Raw genomic sequence first — 7,500 nt, 5'->3', positions numbered from 1 at the left:
GGGGCAATCCCAGCGACGACAGAGCTGTCTGAATCTGGGATCACGAAATATCAGTTGGACGGCAGTGGCGCGAAGGCAGATCATAGTGGAAATCTGACATTGGACCTCCTGATATCCGTGCCAGGATCGCTACGCCGAGAAGATAACACTCTACACACACGCTCATCACCAATCCCAAGCTGACTATGTGACTGACTCTTTTTGCCATCGTTTAAGAACATAGATCGTTTTTTATCTTTGCTGATTGTCTTGAATAAGAAGAGCGGCTCCGCATCGCTCCCTGCGTGTGCGGCTCCCGATTCCCCGTGAAGGCCCCATCGGCCAATTCGCAGCGTATTCACCGCCAATGGAGTCGTTCTGGCGAAGGCCTCGGGGGCGGGAGCCGCGCGCCCGCCTGGTGCATACTGAACGCGGTTCTTGACACCGAAAAAGCGTTCGTTTAACGTTGGACGTGAGGGAGGGTGGGGTTGGTGGTGATAGAGGGGGTGGGGGTCGGTGTCACATGGTGCGGGGGCCAGAGGTTGAGCCAGAGGTCGAAGCGGTGGGTACGGAAGTCACGGGCAGTGTGTGTGTGTGTGGGGGGGGGGGTGCTTGGGATCGCAGTAGGTGGTATTGGGGTCACGTTAGGTTTTGGGTCTGTTACTTGGGGTACAGGTTGATTTGCATATGTAGCAGACTGCTTGCTTGGATTGATAAATCATTTAGTTAATTAGATCGCCTGAAATACCCCGTCAATTGGTGGTGAAGAATAACCAGCAGATCCTGCGATATTCCCGTCCGTGCGTTTGTTATTTCCGTTTGTTGCATTTTCTTTCATCAATTTCCGATATTCGGCATTCATTATGCGCGGCACGCAACGCTCGACGTAAAGAATGGTGCCGGGGATAGAAGACGCTCTCTTCGAGGTGTGTGCGCCATAAGTTCGGGGAAAGTGGGGAGAAGAAGAGGAAAGAGAGAAGTGGCAGAGAGAGACAGAAAGAGAGAGAATGCTGTCAGGAGAATTGGAGACAAAGGTAAAAGAGAATGAGAGAGACGGATTGATGTCAGGAAGTGAAGGTGAGAGAAAGGTACAGGAGAGAGACTTAGGAGAGAGTTGTTATGAAGATCCATGAAGAAGAAAGAGACAGACAGACGTAAAGAAGAGACACTAAAATGAGAACAGTGAGAACAAAAGGAAATAATTAGAAGATCAATCACCATGAAATGTTAAAAATAACTATATTAAAAATAGATTTAGATAAGGATAAGCAGATCTTTAACTGAAAAGTAACCTGTAATAAGAATGAGAGATAAAAATGACAAAAAATAGATGAAAATGTTAGATATGATAAGAATTACAGAGCTTCAAACAAGAAGGTTTGCAGACGACCAAGCTGTACTTACGAAGCACAGAAAGATAGGGAATTCAAGATGAGAGTAAAGAAAGAAAGAAATCAGAAAAGAAGAGAGAATACAGAAAATAAATCAACAAAAAGAGAGAAAAGGGGGGGAAAGCAGGAAAAAAACAAGGGAATGAAGAAAAAAACGCGAAAGAGATCGACCAAGGCACAATAAACCAACCACTTCTTACCCCCGAGGAGTTACGACAAAGTGTTGATCATCAGCGCGTGAATCGCAAGCCCGTCACTCCCTTCCCCTCCATCTCTCCCCCTCCCCCATCCCCCATCTCCCTCCTTCCCTCCCCCATCTCCTTCCTTCCCGCCTGCCCTCACCCCCCTTCCCCTTTCCTCCCTACCCTAACCCCCTAATTCCCCCTGCCCTCACCCCCCTTCCCCCTTCCTCCATACCCTAACCCCCCATTCCTCCTGTCCTCACTCACCTTTACTCATCCCCTAACCCTCCTTCCCCATTCCCCCATTCCCCTTCCCCCATTCCCCCTTCCCCCATTCCCCTATCCCCCTGCCTCCTTCCCCCATCCCGTCCTTCCAGCATCCGACTGATGGGCCGATCTCTCACCGGCGCCTCGCTTCATCTCGCGCGCTCTCGGATTTGTATCGCCTGGGATGCTGTGGGTATAGATTTTTTTTTTTTGGTTTATTGATTGATTCAGCTTATTGAAATATTTCTTTGGCTCGTGTAGCGTTAGAATCATATTTTGAGATGATGTGGAGAGTGTTTTTATTATTTGTTTAGTATGTTTTTTTCTATTTATTTGTTGATTTGGTTTATTTATTCGTTTATCTCTCGAGTAATGATTTTGTTTTAATCTTTTACATCGACACATCAGAGGATTTTGAATTAAGGGAGTACTGGGTGGGACTTAATTAGTGAAAAAAAATGTGTTCTCAGTCAGGAATTCCGTTTAGTAGTGATGGTTGAGCCACATGTCAGCCCCCCCCCCCTTAGAAAGTGGTCTGTGATGAATATGTGTCACTCAGCAAGTAAGTCAGTGAGGACATGTGCCAGTGCTTAAGTGATTCATGAATATCTACTTGGCAAAGAAGTAGAGGGGAAGATGAAAAAAATAAATGTGGGAAATATAGTATCGGCTTCGAGCCATCTGCTTTTTTGTTTCCATGTTCGCGAGAGAGGAGGCGCTTCGATATCCCTCCTCTTCTTACCCCTCTCTTCCTTTTTCCTCCTCCTCTTCCTTTTCCTCCTCCCCCTCTTCTTCTTCTTCTGTTTCTTCTTCTTCGTCTTCTTATTCCTCCTCCTCCTCCTTCTTCTTCCTCTTCCTCCTCCCCCTCCTCATCCTCCTCATCCTCCGCCTCCTCCACTTCCTCCGTAGTCTTTCTCGCTCTCCTTCACCTTCTTCTCCTTCTCCTCTATCTCCTCCTCCTTCTTCCTCTTCCTTTACTTTGCGTTGCCTTTGCCCTTGTCTTTGTTTTTGTCTTTGATCTTGTCCTTGGCCTTCCCCATCCCTCCTTCTTCTCCTTCTCCCTCCCTCCCTCCTTCTTTTCCTTCTCCCTCCTTCCCTCCCTCCTTCCCTCCTTCTACTCCACCTCCTTACTCTTCTATATTTATATCTCCTCCATATCCTCCTCCCCCTCTTCCCCTTTCCTTCTCCTCCTCTCCCCCTCCTCCTTTTCCTTCGTCCCCATCTGCCTCGGCTCTTCTCAGCTGCCCTCAGGTGTGGGGAGATAAAATGAGGGTTTTGTATGAGTGCGGGGAAGAGAGACTGAGAGAGAGTCAGCCAACGGGAAGGAGGAGGAGGAGAAGTAGTAGTTAAATAAAGAAGAGTAGGTGGAGAGGGAGAGAGAGGAAAGGAAACAAAAGGAGACGAAGAGGAAAATAATACAAAAAGGGATAATGATATTAAGAATGATGATGATGATGATGATGATGATGATGATGATAAAATAATAAAATAATAAAATAATAAAATAATAAGAAGAGTGGGAAGAAATGGAGAATAACAGAGGAGAGGGGTATGAGAGGGGAGACCAAAGAGAGAAAAAAAGACAAGGAATGGGAGAACATCAAATGAGGGATGCAGCGAAAAGGAAAAGGGTGAAAAGAACATAATCGTCATCATAATATTATATTGTATATATGTGTGTGTGTAGGCTTTGTTTATATATTTTTTCTCCTCTTATTTGTATATGGTTATATTTATGTTGCAATTTGCAGATAATTCGAACATTGCAAAAATCCGGAGAGGGGAGAGGAAAGGAAGGGTTATTGCCTATACTTTAAATGGATTTAATTAACTGCTTCATCATTATCAAATGAATAATGTCTTGTTTTTTTCCACTTGCAGGTAAGAGCGTGGCTGCTGCCCCAACCTCCCCTTCGACGCATGCGAGGGACGTCGCTGCGTCACTTGAGACGAGTCGACGTCAGGCATTGAACGGGTCTGTTCGCTTGAAGGTGAACACGCATTTTTCTTCTTCGTTTTAATAGCTCTTTTTTGTTTACTTTCATTTCCTCGTCGTCTTTACTTTCATCATGGTAATGGTTCTGCGGTGTGTGTGCGTGTGTGTGTATGTTGAGCCTCAGTAACTGCAGACGAGCGTGCGTGAACGTGCAGTTTTCTTTCACGTATTGGAACATTCGTACATATTTGCTTTGGTTTTTGAGATGGTTTTATGTGTAACATGTGCGCCTACGTGTGTGTGCGTGTGTGTGTGCAGATTTTTTTTTTCGTGTGTAGTGTGTACACATTGCTTGAATAGGTGTTTAGACAGGAGGGAATTTTTGTTGTTGATGATCACGTGCCTTTGGGGGATGTGCGCGCTGCGTTTCCGGGTCACTGGAGCCTTAGAAGCGGAGCGAGGCAGGACGTGGCGCCCGAACGCTGTGTTTACTTTGCTCGCGCTGGGCGGCCGCGCGCGCGCCTCGCTCCCAGCGCTTCCGTCCTCCCTGCATACTTATGCGGCGTTCTCGGGCCTTTTTGTTCTCGCTTTTATCCGCGGGTCTCTGTTCGCCTCCATCCTCACTCTCCTCTCTCGCGCGTGTTTATGTTTGTATACTATTTAGGTATATATATGTATATTTGTATATGTATGTATATGAGCGTATGTGTATATGCATATGTATATGCATACGTGTATGTATATGTATATGCATATTTGTATAAATGGATGAATATAGAAATGTATATATCTATACATATATGTTATATATATTATGTATATTATATATAATATATATACACACGCACACACATATGTATACATATGTATATATAAATGTATATACAAATGCATATATACATATAAATATATATATATATATATATATTATATATATATATATATATATATTATATATATATATATATATATATATATATATATATATATGTGTGTGTGTGTGTGTGTGTGTGTGTGTGTGTGTGTGTGTGTGTGTGTGTGTGTGTGTGTGTGTGTGTGTACACGTACATTTATATTTACACTTATCCTGTCTCCACACACTGAACCCCGCAGTGTGTCTGCTTGCTGGACCACAAACATTGCTGCAGAGACGTAGGAGAGTAAGAGTCTCGGCAGGCTTTCAAGATTCATAATTTGTATGACGAAAATCCAGGAATTTTTCGTGCTGTCGTAGAATCTTTCCCCATTTTTAACTGCCATTTCTGTGTTTATCTGCAGTTGTTTCTTAAGTTTGCCAGTCAACCAGCTGCGTTGTTTATTATAGATACGTTATGTCAGGAGTGATTAACAGAGCATTCACTCAAACCTCTGTGGGGTTTGGGGTTGCAGGTGCATCCTTGCACCATTTGCGAGCAGAGAAGCCGGCAGTCGCCCTGTCTCGGCCCGAACGCTATGGCCATGTGGCGGCCGCTGCCTCGTCGGGAGCCTAAAATTGTCTTCTCTTGGTTTATTAGGCTGCTGTATGTGTTACAGTGTGTGTGTGCGTGCGTGCGTGAGTGTCGCGTGCGTACGTGTTCTAAGTAGCAATCAAGGTATTTAAGTATATATTTAAATGTATATATGTACATATTTATGTATATATATTGTATGTATATTTTGTATATATGTACGTATATATATATATATATATATATATATATATATATATATATACTGTATGTATATTTTGTACACACACACACACACACACACCCACACACACACACTCACACACACACACACACACACACACACACACACACACACACACACACACACACATATATATATATATATATATATATATATATATATATATATATATATATATATATATATATATATATATATATATGTGTGTGTGTGTGTGTGTGTGTGTGTGTGTGTGTGTGTGTGTGTGTGTGTGTGTGTGTGTGTGTGTATGCATGTATGTATGTATGTATATATAATTGTTTTGCTCAGGTGTGGCGCTTTCGTTAGTGTTTTCTCTACCTCCGTCCATACGCTTCATGACTCACTCGGCGGGATATTTCCAGATTAGAGATCAGCTTCGTAAATACATTTCTAACCGAGTATCACACGTTTTTCTTCAGAAGTTATGAGAATCTTGAAGCCTTGCACTTCCTGTAGGAATGTCCTGAGTAAGACTTCTTATAGAAATGATATTTGCAGAAGAGTTGCTCTGTATTTATTTTGATTCTCGGTCTCATCGCCACCGTCTTATTTCAAGCCCGCGAACTTTTTTTCCCCCGTGCCGTGGCTCCGGGAAATTCCTCCGTTGATCCCTCTCCCCCTGCTATGCTGTAGAGCCATGCCGTACGTAATAGTATATGCTGTACGGTATGCTCTTAATCCTGGACCTTTCCGTGAATTCAGGTGCGGCGCGGGTTGCAAGCGAAGGGTCCTAAGGCGCGGAAATGGATCGGGGAGATTCGCGCGATCGAGATGAAATGGTTTTGGCGGGAAAGAATTCGAAAAATTCCCGCGTTCGGACATCTGGTAGCGCTTGTTTAGTCTAGCGGGGGATTGGCGGTGGTGACTTCGGTATGTTTTGTTAGATTTGCATTTTTCGAATTCTCTGTGGGAGATTATAGAGATATAAAATTGACACATTTTCTCGGGCATATTTGTTTGTTAGAGAGGGACGAGGTCAGGGAAAGGGATGACCATTACAGCTCCTGGTTACGTTTTCAAAAAATATATATGTTAGATTTTTAAAGCTCTGGACATTTCGTCCTTAATCCTGTAAGACCAGGTTTTGCCAACGTTTTATACTGAATAAGAGTGATATATATATATATATATATATATATATATATATATATATATTGTGTGTGTGTGTGTGTGTGTGTGTGTGTGTGTGTGTGTGTGTGTGTGTGTGTGTGTGTGTTTGCAATATACTTTATGCGTATTAAGTATGTATTAGTGTATGAACAGCAAATGTATATACAACATGTACTTGTTTTTATACACATTTATAAAGTAATGCAAGAACATGTACAGTGTATGTATACTCCTCTGAAATTTTACATCCACATTATCGGTGTACCTTTCGAAACGTTCGCTTTTACAGACTATAATATAGTTTTGGGACGATAAAGCCATCAGTGGAGATATTTGGGCAAGTGTCTTTTACCCTCCATTTAAACCCGAATCAAATGCTTCTAAATTAAAGTCAAGGGCTTAAACTCGATAGCAGATTTGGCTTTTAGAAATGCCCTGAATTCTTTCGGAGTCACGTCTGGCGAATAGAGTGTGTCACCGACCTGCTTAAAATTGTTTTTGGTCCGAGAAGAGAGCGCGGTGCGGGTCCCGAGCATTGTGGCGGCGAAGAGGCCAATTTCCGGCCCTCAGTCCGCAACCGTTTCGGAGTTTGATCCTGCGGGATGGATCCTGCATGGACAATGAGACGGATGGCAAAGAGGCGGATCGGTATTGCGGGATGGGTTCAATTCCGACGCGCACGCTGCCATGGGCTTTGGGAGTGTCGGCCAGTCCCGTCGCAGAGGCTGGCAATCGCTGCGAGAAAGGGCCACGTTCAGGAGCGATTGAAGTTTGTCAAGGAATGATGTTAATTATGATTCTCCGCGAATGTTTTAATTACAACGTTTTTTAAATTCGTTTTTCAGCCACAGGGAAACGGATTAGACGTACTTGCAATTACTCTGATTTAGCCATTTTTCATATGGGAATGTTGTGTTCGGCT

At 43.4% G+C, this 7,500-nt stretch overlaps 1 protein-coding gene across 1 annotated transcript in view; it reads left to right on the top strand.

Moving 5' to 3' along the window:
- Positions 1-7,500, top strand: part of LOC113817238 (uncharacterized) — a gene marked incomplete in the record, with an annotated part of 166,148 nt that overhangs the window by 76,691 nt on the left and 81,957 nt on the right. The window contains 1 exon segment of the mRNA XM_070136225.1: positions 3,701-3,798.

The sequence above is a fragment of the Penaeus vannamei genome, chromosome 21 (genome assembly GCF_042767895.1).
Source record: "Penaeus vannamei isolate JL-2024 chromosome 21, ASM4276789v1, whole genome shotgun sequence".
NCBI lineage: Eukaryota > Metazoa > Arthropoda > Malacostraca > Decapoda > Penaeidae > Penaeus > Penaeus vannamei.
This window is presented reverse-complemented; position numbering and strand designations above follow the sequence as displayed.